Source organism: Hirundo rustica, chromosome 1 (assembly GCF_015227805.2).
Source record: "Hirundo rustica isolate bHirRus1 chromosome 1, bHirRus1.pri.v3, whole genome shotgun sequence".
Lineage (NCBI taxonomy): Eukaryota > Metazoa > Chordata > Aves > Passeriformes > Hirundinidae > Hirundo > Hirundo rustica.
In genome coordinates, this window is record NC_053450.1 from 35,317,472 (window position 1) to 35,329,757 (window position 12,286).

The following is a 12,286-nucleotide window of genomic DNA, read 5'->3' on the forward strand; positions in this document are numbered from 1 at the left end:
GCTATGGCTCTGATCTGCTTATCCAACTACCCGTGCAAGTGCTCCCACCTCAGTGAAAATGACCAAAATAAATCCAAATCTGATGTTTAAATTTGTTTTCTTAATTGACTTGGCTAGCACAAGCAGCTCTGCGGGCAGCAACAGAGAAGCCTTTTCCGTGACTTCCCAGTCTCTGTAAGCTGAGCAGTCATGGGAAAATGCTGAGCTGTACCCACAGTAATGGGCTGCAAGGAGCTGTGTGTCTCTGGCTCCAGCATCCCCATATACACAGACACGCTGTGCTTTCTGTTAGAGAAGGACTGCAGCTCTCTAAAGATACTTCATGCTAGGCTGGAAGAGTTCAGAGTCTTATTTGTAAGGGTATGATGTACGGTTCTTATGTGTCTGAGTCCAGCAGGCATTGAGCTGGACCACAATCCAGCCAGTTTTGATTCAGAGATGCTGAGATTCTCCACAACACCAAACTGCGAAAAAACCAGCTGTGTACTTGGTGCTGCCCAGGCTCGGCTGTGACCCGATAGAGTTCAGAGAGGAGAAAAAATACTGCTATGAGGGTAACAACTCAACAAGTGACGTGAGTTTGAAATTCAACCAGCTATCATTATGAAAGTGATTACAATGTGGCTTAAAAGACCTGGCAAAGAGCTGTTCTCTTTGCAATTTCAGGATAAAGAGATGCATTCATTGGCTCATTGCATGTTTACCAGTTTGCTCAATTTCACCTTTGTCTTGCCTAGGAAATAAAAACATACTGAGAAAGTCTTTTTGCGTGGAGAAAAACAACTTGAAAAGATAATTCCTATTGCTGTATATCTAACTATCTGTTAATTTAAGTCTTTAAAAGAAAACCATACATTCCAACCACCAATCTAGACCTATATAACATATGAAGAAGAATTTGACATTTTTAGAATGTTTTTCTAATTATTATTATTTTTTAGCATTTTATTTCCCAAGATGAAAAATTAACTCTTAATAGTGGATTTTGCAGAAGCATTATTTTCAGATTTCCTGCCCAGTGCCTCATGCTGTGACTCACAGTGTGCAGTTGTATAGGTCACATCAGGCTCCTTTCTTTAAGGAAAACATGATGTCACATGGGCGGCCCAGTGGGATGTGTCAGAATACATGAGGGGTCATGCCTGAAATGTGACAGGAATAGTTCTCAAATTCACTTAAAATCTAGGGACGGACAGCAAAGTGCTAGACAAAGCTGTTACATGATGTTAATAGTACCAATTCTTATGCTTTTCTATAGCATCTTTAATCCTGAAATGGGACCGACTCTGAACAAAATAATAATTTTCTGGTTTAGGCATGGTATAAGAGGATTTTTTTTTTTTTTTTTTTTCCCTGAAGAAATAATGAGTGAAATTGAATCTCTCTTTAGTGACCTATGTAGATTTGGTCTAAAACATAAAAACTTGTGAGCTTATGAGACTCTTATGTTTATGGTTTTCATTTCACTTGATGTGGTACTGTCGTGCTGAGTTTTGCTTCGGTAATAACATAAAAAGGAAGGTACCACCCATGAATCTCTCTTCTTGAAGAAGTTCAAAAGTTGCCTGGACACATTACTGGGCAACTGGCTCTAAGTGGCCCTCCTGAGCAGGGGGGTTGGACCAAATGTCTTCTAGAGGTCCCTGCCAGCCTCCATTCTCTGCTTCTGTGAAATCAGCAGCAGTCCATTGTTCCACAGCTACAAACATATCTTGAATCTGCAACTAAAGGCACTTTGAAAATTTTTTAGGTTTAGGCTCTCTTTGATGACCACCTGCCCTGTGCAATTCTTGGGTTAGGTGTTAAATACCTATTACTGCGGCTATCCAAGCACTTTGAGCAATGTGTTTGTCTGCTTGCAGGCTGATTTTCTACAGAGTAGCACCAGTGTAAAGAAAAAGATTTGGGTTACAATAGACTGACAATAACTGTATTTAAATTATTCTCCCTCTGAAACTATGAGCACATGTATATACATGCATTTCATGAATTAATAATAAATTTACTTTTATTTTCCTAAGCATAAACACATAGTTCTCCATAATATGCTTTATGCAAGTGGTCACTGTCATCATCTCAATGAGACTTGATGGTTAATATTTAATCCCAAAGTTTCTTACAAAAGAAAGGAATCCATTTTACAATGTCTCATTCTGATAAATCTCTGCCTAAAAGTCTGGACAAAATTTGTCTTTGCTTGAGTCCAGGCCTGCCCTGTTGCATGCATGCTTTAGATTAGTTTCTGTATGTGGTAATTAACTGTTTCTAATTACTCATCTAGATAAACCACTGCAGCTCTTTTTTCTCTCAGTGTTGCAATATTTTTTCCTCTTTACTTGCACTGTGACAACAAAATTATGTACTGTGCCCATGTCGTGAGTCTATCCAACAATACAAGCATTTTTGTCTTTATGTTTTAGAATTTCACTCAGGATTTCTAAATATTCCTTAACACAGCAACTCTTAATGGGAACAGTTAACAGATGAAAATTATTATCTCTAAATTCTGTGCTTATTAGCATTTAGTGGCCTCTTTGGAGTAATTAATTGTCCTTTCCTATTGAAAATCTCCATCGTTTGGTAAAACTGCCAGGTTTTTGAAGTGTAGGACCAAAATTCATTTGATCTTGTTGCCTAAAAAAAATATCTTTAATTTCCTGACTCTTCTGTGAGAACAAGGGTGGTTAAAAAGGGCTGATTGCTCTTTTCTAGTACTGCCATTGGAGCTATGTTCAGGGAGATGCAAGTCATCATTTCTTCTTCTTCTCCTAAGCTCTTCTAAAGTGTCGGTCTTGACACGTACTGTATATACACAGCAAAGTGTGCCCAGATCCCAGATCCAGGCTTTTATCCAAACCTCTGGTCTGGCCAAGTTTTTAGGGTTTATTGCACACGATCCACGCACATTCTTTGCTTCTATTTTGGAGCATTAGTTCAGAGATTTTGGTGCAAAGGAGCTATAGAAATGCATCCCAGAGTCCTTAATAGCCTTTCAGTAGAGCCACTTGAAGGACTGGCTCATGGGAGAACCTGTCTGCCTGTCAGCCACCTCAGCCTGAGCCTGCCTCTGGCGTGTCCCAGGCTGAACTCGGGCAGGCACGTGCATCCCATGGGAGGTGACTGGCTTTACTGGGCTCCCAGCTGCCTCCTGCTTGCTGAGACAAGGAGATGGCATTCTCATTCTGTTTCACTCTTATGACGTCCAGGTTTGCTGAAGCTAAATCAGAAAAGGTGCAGAAAGGGAAAGCCAGGCCCTGCAGGGGCACAGGGGCCAGCAGGCTGGGGCTGAGAATGAGTGGGACCGGTCTCCTCTGCCTACTGGGCAGTGCAGAGCGAGCGCTGCGTGCCGCATTAAAATTATTCACGTGTGAGCAGATAGATGCGTTCACACAGCACAGGCTCAGTGGGAAACCACCTGGGCCCATGCCCAAGGAGCAGCAGCCAGGGCTGTAGCCCAGTTTGTAGGTGAGGAAGGGCCAGTGCAGGCACATCTGGCCAGGAGGCAGGGAGTTCTTGGGCTACAGACTGAGTCACCAACGGGTTCCCGTCTGACCAGTCTGGCTGCCGTGGGCTTTATCGTTTTATAAAGCCAGGTTACAGAGTCAAGAAAGGTTAAATCCCAAGCAGAACGTGTTCACTCCTTTTCAGAAGCACAGCAGGCTTTGTGAATAACACTCCATCCCAAACCCTTGTTTCTGTTTGTTCCCTACTCCTATCTATATTCAGAAGAAAGGGGAAGCTAGCTCCTTAAAATATTTATAAAGCATTTGTGCAACTAGTCTAAGTTCTAAATTTAACTTTCCCCTAAAGCCACAAGACACTTTTGGTAATAAATTCGCTCTTTTTTTCCTATTTGGGAAGGAAAAAAATTGTTTATTTTTAACAATTCAGTTCAGAGGAAAAATTATAGCATAGTGAATAGCAAGTAAATTAGCAATTCTCTCTATTATCCAAACCAGCAGGTCCTCTATTAACAAGGGTGATTTGTGGCCCCTGGATTATAAAATCAATCAGGCAGTTAATTTTCCTTTAATTTCAGGGAATTAAATAATTATAAATGAGTCAAAAGCTGCATGTAGGACTTGTATTTACCTGTGCTGCATTGATTTAGCTGATTTAATACCACTTTCTTACTCTCCATGATTTATTTTTTGAAGCTGGGTTTGCTGATTTTGTGTAATTTATCCCAGATTAAGGACAGTCACTAAAGACTCTCTCCAGCAAATCTGATGCAGACAACACCTTCATTCTTGCTTTAAGAAATGTGCTTAGACAGCCTGACACTCAGCCAAATTGGGAACATAGGCTGGGAATTAATGCATCTATTCTGTTTTGTCTTCAAATTTAATGGAAGACTTTTGGTTTTTTTTAATCAGGCATGTGTGTTGGCATATGGAACAGCTGGTGGGTCAGGTGAACAAGGCAGCACAAATGAAACCTAGATACAAGAGTTAACATGTCCCCTTTCTCAATCTGGACTTTATTCAGTTGTAGTGGAAAGGTTTAAGTAGTCACACAGCAGAGGCTACCATTGTGCACCAGGTGGGACTAAAGAGAAAACATCCATCTCCATATTTACCTTTCTAAAAAAGAGACGTAACTGAATTTTTCTTTACCAGTAGGTTTTGAGTATCTGATGGCCATACACAGGAAGCAGGAAGCCTTGCATTTGATTTCTTCTAGGTCTCTTGATTGCCCGTAAATATTTACTGCCATATGTCAGCCTCCAGCTTTGTGATCTCAAGACAGGAGCAGCTACACGTGTACATGCACCTCGAGCTCGTGTTCTGAGTGGGTGAGATTAGGTGGAGTCAGATCCAAACCAGTCAATGCTGGGAAGACAAGAGTCTGAGCCAGGGAAAAGAGGAGTGTGAGGAAATTATACTACAGCCCTTGGCTTTACCGGCTCCTGCAGCCCTAGAGGCACATGGAGCCCTGCAGACTTCAAAACTGGCTTGAATTTTGCCCTGGTCTAAACCAGTTTCTTGGAGCCAGAGGAAAACTGAATAAGTGTGAAGGCATGTTGGTAAGCTCTAGGGTAATTGAAGGTCTGTTTTATGACAGAGGTGCAGGACTAGAACTCTTCTTCATAAATTCAAACAGCAGTCAACGGTACTGCTGGATTGTGTCATTCTTCCTTTGAAGATTAAAAGAATTGGGTGGCTGAGATTAAAGTATACTTTTACTGTGTGAAGGCATACAATCCACCTACTCAAAGAATTAGATGAGTCATTCGAAAACTCAGTGCATCCATACATTACTTTTTAAACACAAACAAATTCTGAATTAAACCATAGCAGCGAGTTCAAAAAGACTCTAAGTGGGCACACACTTATGAGCATTTGGTTGAAAACATTTATGGTGAAGCTGACTCGGTACCATCAAGGGCAAAAAAATTATGAAGATGGGTGTGAAAATGGGGAATGAAGATGATAGGAAAATAGGTTTGAAGATTTAAAGCCAGAAAACATCTTTAGATCATCTAGCCTGAATCCCTTCGTCATCATATGCAGGTGCAGGCCATGCAGATCACCATCACCTTTAAGTTGAATTCAGCAACATATTTAATGGAAGAGCTCCCAGAAATACGCTGAGTCCTGTTTTGAAAGCACTTGAGAATTGGAGAGCCTCAATCTTGACTAGTCAGTCTAGGACAATGGATGCCTGGTTTCATGATAAAGAGCGTGTCTCTGCTGTGACTGGGAGTGGTGTGGCCCATGTTTTCCTGCAGTGCCAGCTCCCAGCAAGGCGAGCAGATGTGGGTATAGTGTGCGCAGTGCCGCCGGCTCCCGAGCGCGCTCAGTAAACACCATCCCAGGGGGCTACAAACCCTCAACAAAACGTCTAAATCACGATGTTCTAACACCTGTGCTCAAGCTTCTGGTCTCGTAAATGTCAGCAGTCTTGTCTCTGTGATGAGATACAGATGTGGTTGGTGATTTGGAGACCTTTACTACCCTGTTCTCTTTAAGACGCTGCATACACGGACTATACTGCCTGGGCCTCATCTGGAAAAGAAGAAATTCAGTTGCACACGTTCCAGTGCTCCTTCAGCTCTGCTGCCTCATCCTCAGGATGACACACATTGCAGGTGATATAATGTTGTCTTCCAGACCTCAGGAGCAGACTTGTTAGTCACTGGAGAACTCAGCACAACCCAATTAAATTTCTTCCACTACTTAATTGACATTTAGTCAGCTGGGAAGCAAACAACACCAACAGAAAACAGTCCTTCCCTTCAGTTAAGATCTTATGAAACTTCATAACATTCCAACTGGCCAAATGTGAGGAAGAAATGAGGAAAATCTAATTAGACATTGCATGGCCTCTCCTTCAAGATTGAATGTAATGAATTTGTGGTTACAGCTTCCCTTGAGGATCCTCCTACTCATGTCAGGCACGCAGAAGTGTTAAAACATCTGTGACAGAATGGTGCATAACATAATATGTAATCTGTGTCACAAGACTGGGGTTAACTCTTTCAGCCAAAGAAGGCGATGAGTCCGCTGAAGGCTTGAGCCTCTGAGCATCTGTGATAACCTTAATCTCTGAAAGTGAGATGGGCATGGACAGCCGTTGCCACAGTAATGTGAGGCACGCCTCAGCTTTGGATGTCGTAGGAGATTGATCTTGAGAGCGATGCCGGACAGTGTGCCCATCTTTGGGAATACCATCGTCTTACAAAGAGTTTCCAGCGCTTAGCAAATAGCACCATTCTTTGAGCCATTGTGGTTTATTTCCTAACAATCCCTGAAATCATGCAAACTTAAGAAAGAATATAGTTGTCAGGACCCTACTGGCTCTTAGCCAAAGTATGGTGTGCTGGGATGCAAAATGTATGAAATCTCCCTTTACTCCAGCACACAGAGAGGGAGTTAATCAAGAAACTATAGATGAAACTTGACTCCAACACCCCTCTAAGGGATGTTTGTCTCAAACATTGCAGAGGAACTTGGTCTAGTGCAAGTTTCTTTCTGGTAGTCTTTGGACTGATAACCTACCAGAGAGGAGTTGCAAAATGGATGCTAACAACAGTTTAAAAAAAAGGTGTGCACGCTCCTCTGTTGGGAATGCAACATGAGGAAGGAGGACAAAGAAGCTTTCACCTAGTTTACACCCCACCTAAATCTCATGTGGTGTCATTGCACAAGATGGTCCATGGAATTTTATATATTATATTATTTTATTTTATTTTATTTTATTTTATTTTATTTTATTTTATTTTATTTTATTTTATTTTATTTTATTTTATTTTATTTTATTTTTCTGAAAGGTTGGCTGGTTCTTGTAAAGTAAGTTTGAAGAAGATTGCTCTAAATGAAAATGCAACACAGACAGTGCAAATCTGGTTTTAAAAATCTTGTTCAGAGAGATGTTATGATTACCTTTCCAAATGAGGAGATGCATTCAAGGACTTTTAACTTGGGCTTGATATTAAGTGTTTCATTAGTGGTTTGGATGATGGAATAGAAAATATACCTGCTAAACCTGCATATGACTCCTATCTGGGAGGGGCAGCATGAATGACAAAGGACTAAAGTATTCTTAACAAAATTTTAACAAAACCCCACACTGGGCTAAAAAGCTACAGCCTAATAAGCAAAATTTTATTTTTAGGAAGAAAAAACCACAAACCTAAAATGAGAGTCTTCAGCAGATATGTATCTACTGAAAGAAGCCTAGGAATTGCAACAGATCTCTAGGGGACTTGTGTGACATTTTTTTGGATTAAAAAAAAGAAGATAACATGCAAGGATATGTGACAATGTGCTTTAGTCACTCATGATAAGGCATCACTTTAGTCTTGTGTCCAGTCTCGTGTCCAGTCTCATGTCCACCTGCGAGAGAGATGTAGAGTCTAGAGGAGAACAGTATGGGGGATGCAGTCCTAGGAAAGAGCATCTGTGGGTAGATGAAAGCAACCTAGAGGGGTTAATACAAAGAAGACCGAATGAAACACAGTCACAGTCTGCAGGTAATGTTTTGATAGGATGAAAACTCATGGGCTGTGTTGATGTTGTGGTTAGGTCTTAGGAAACCTTGGTGATGGTTAGGAAAGATTAATGTAAGAGGCTGTGGAGTCTCTGATCCTTTCTTGATGCAAGACAGTAGTTTCTCAGCCAGGACCATCAGACAGGTGAGGCTGTGTGGATGCACAGATGCCAGCAGCATAGGTGTCCTGCCCACCTTCTGCTCCACCACAGTCAACAAAGAATAATTTGTGGTGTATTTCATATATTCTACCTTCCATTTTCACTTGGGTTGAGCTTCCAGTATCCAAGGTACTGAGTTTTCCATCTCACGCTTCCCCTGCTTGCCTCTATTTTAACTGCTAATAATCTGCTTGAGAACACTTTTCTGTACAAGTTTCTTATGGTTTCATACCAAACAGGAGTTTTTAAACTCAGCTTCGGAGGCTGAATTAGCAGCAGCAGCAAGGAAAAATAAAATTGCCTTTCACCACACGGTTCAGAAAGCACAGAAGGAGAAGGCCTCTACCATTGAGATAAGAGAGAGCACAGTAAGCATTGCTGCCAAAACTGAGGTTCACAGTGCCTGTAAAGCAGGTAGGGCTGCTGAGAGTGTAGGAATCAATAATGGAGCCAAGTTGCACTGTGCAGAAAGTGGCAGTTAAGAGCAGTCCCTTGAGATAAGGACATTTATGGTGTAAGCCAGGTCTGGCTGAGGGGAAAAACAGGCCCGGAGAAACTTGACTCATCTTACATCACCATAACTTCAGCTTCAGCCCCAATGGTCTTCGGCTTCTCACACTGATATTGATTGAGCTCCTGTCACATGAAATATCGATTTCAGCTGAATTATTTCTGTTCAGACAATACGGGGGAGGCGGTCTGTCCCTAGGAGTGTAGAAGGTCTATGTGACCTCCAGAAAAGACATAGAAGTAACCTGTCCTTACAGCATTGATTATTGTTTCAATACATGCAGGAACAGGAAAGCATTATGCATGTGCATTTCCCAATGGCTAGTTTCAGCACTAAAGGGAGAAGTAACATTTGCATTCCTTAAAGAACTGATTGAGATTCTAAAAACAGATTGGAAACTTAATGGTAAGAAAGGCACAGCTTGAAAGTCTTTACTTTTTGGCATGAAAGTGTGGACCAGATTGACACAATCTGTGACGTAGTTTCTAATGAAGCATTTGTAATGAGACATTTAAAGCAACTCAAGAGGCCTCTCTATCCTGTTAGGGAAAGAACACAAGGAGCACATATTTGAAATTCATTCAGCAGTGAATACATAAGCTGATCTTGACATGAATTTAGAGTAGGATTCAATTGTAGATAGGTGCTGGGGGAAGAAGATGCTTGTAGGGAAAAAAAAAAAGGGGAAAAAAGAGAGAGAGATAAATTAAGAGCTAAAACAGTTGGAGGAAACTCTTGGGAAAAATACCAAGAAGAGAGAGAGAGAGAGAGAGAGAGAGAGAGAGAGAGAGAGAGGGGTTTCTTCTTATCGAACTGTTGAATCATGGAAGTGATTTCAGTTGGAAAACTTTGTGCTGAAATTTCATGCAGAGACAAATTTGGTTTTCTTAGTAGGTAGGTGGGAAGGGTGAGACCTTCTGATTTCTGTTTCTCATTCACATCTTGTTTATCCCAGGCAGGGAGGTGTCTTTCATGCTCACTAACACACTGTAACAAGTAGTTTTTAAACTTCTGATGTAGCTGGGGTGAGTACGAGCTACAGATTTTTTTCCTTGGTGTTTAAATGTTTATTAATTAGGCAACTCAAAGCATCTTCCTAGGTCTGACCTTGACCTACTAACATCTGTTAAAATCATAGCTTACCTTATTTCCCTGCTGAAAAAGACCTGTTTCCCTACAGAACGTCAAAACAAATGAATGGCTGTGCTCTAGTGATCTGACCTTAATTCTGTAGCTCTGTTTTCTGATCCTAAAATATTGTTATTCCTTGCTTCCTTTGCTAATTAGTTAGGGATTAATTTTCCACCTAATCTGTTTCTGTAGCTTTTTGAATATAAAGTGTTTATAAGTGCCAAATATTGCTGTTACTGCTGATTAGGTTATTAGGTAATAATCAGTAGCTGAAATAGGACTTCCCAGAATGAGAATCAAGCATGGCACTATTCCATCTTCTTTCCCATCTGTGGAACAGCTGAATTGCTCTGAAGCATCCACACAAAACTCTTGTGAACACCTTGCTGAGGTGTCTATGGCTAAGTGACACAGATTAACTCACGGATGCATTTTAATACCCCATCACAGAATTAACTTTTGGATGCAGTATCAGCTATGGCTTTCAGTGACATGAGTCACATGTGCCACTCCATAGCTGTCTTAGGACCATAATCCAGGCATGTGAGAACCCAAAAAGACTAATGCTTTGGTTCACATGGCCTGACTTTTGACCCAGTTTCTGTGCCTAATATTTCCTCTTGGCTGGCTGTAGGCCTTCAGAGGTGCTAATTGAAAACACCAGGCAGGAGGAATTAGGTGGAAGCTGGGCTGAGAGAACCTGGGCATGGGCTGTCTCCTGCAACGTCAGAGAAATGTCTAATTACAAAAGCTGTCATCTTCCTCAGTAGTGATGGGATGACAACTATCATGGGCACAAAGGGAAATTCTTGTTCTGAATACACTTTTGGGTTGATTTTGCTGTCAGGATCTAAGTCAGGAAGGCATTCCCAACTCTACCCTTCAAGACTGGGTCTGCAGCATCTTTTATGTCTGCACTGATGTTACTCTGCTGAGCTGTGCGAGAGAAGGAGCTGGCTTTATGTTGTCAAGTGTAATAAACCCAAATGTTAGTATGAATTTGCTAACAAATGAAGGTAATTGGGCTCTTTAGGAGGGAATGAGATGACAGCTTTTACTGTACTTCAAATATCAGTCCCAATTACTGTAAATACGATCATGATGCAAAACATTAATTAGGAAAATCGGAACTGTTTGAAAAGTAGAGTCCCATATGAATGATTAACTGCATGCAAAATATTGTGCTTGATTAGTGGCATTCTACTGAGACATCCATCTGTGAGCTCAGAAAAACCTGGTAGAAGGCGAGGAGAGATCACAAAGCTGAGGGACAGGCACAGCTGATATGACCTAGGAAGGGACAGTGCCAGGTGTATCTCACATAGGGTCATTGGGTTTCTGGGACAGGAACACCTATTTACCCTCTATTCTTCACTGTAAGCATCTTCAGAAAGAATATTTCAGGTTTAAATAAGTCAGGCACTGAAACAATACGTCTTGCTCACAGTCACCGAGGACAACAGGACCAGAGAGGAAATGAGCGTGGGTCTTCTAAGTCTTAGCCTTAATCTAAATCTTATTCCTTACACAAAAAGGTGGGAAATAAAACTTCTCAAGAGATGCAATGGTGGGTAGAAAGCCCAGGAACTACAAAATTTTCCCCAGATCACCCCAAGTGCTCTTTCTGGAGCTGGTGGTTCTTGTGATCCTGCACTAGTAAGCATGCACCAATTGCTAGTTAAGAACTCACATGACAATGCTAGCTCAGGTATTTATGATAGAATAAACACATCCACCTGTTGTCTCCACTCAGTCATGGGAAAACCATAAATGGTGAAGGACATTAAACTGTAACAATACCTAATTTATATATATATATATATATATATATATATATGGCCCTTTGGACATAGCTCAGTAACAGAATTAATTTAGGGGGAAAAAAGGAAAGAAATAATCTCCTAATCTTGTGACTTAGTTTTATTCATGTGTTCTTTGGCAGAGAGAGAGGGACCATGAGAGCTCAAAACACTTTTTCTGTTGTTTTGTGTCTTATTTGAAATGCATTGGTCTTCTCAACTAATTAAAAATACTAAATAACTATGCTATTACTGTTTTATTATGAAACTTGGGTATATGTTGCCAAATGGGCTATTTTAAGCAAAATATTCTGTTGTAGTCTAAATGTACTATTGTTCTTCATTTGGACAAGTGTCCATAGCAAATGAAAGATAAAAGCTGACAAAATGGTGTTTCTTTGTCAAAACCTTGGTGAAAGAATAAAGTGACAAAGGATAATTGTTCGTACTTTGGACTCTTTTTTTCAGGCAGTTCTCAGTCTGAAAGCCCCCTCTCTTTTTTTTTTTTGGTGGTGATGCCACATTCATTGCTGGTAGAACTGCTCACCACCAGATCACCCACTGATCCAGCTGGAGCATGAATACACGCTCCCATTTCTGTCAAATTACTCACATCACGTGCCTTGGTATTTATACTGCCTCCATCTTCTGTGCCAGCTTTTGGGGGAACAGATGATACCCAGAGCAGCACA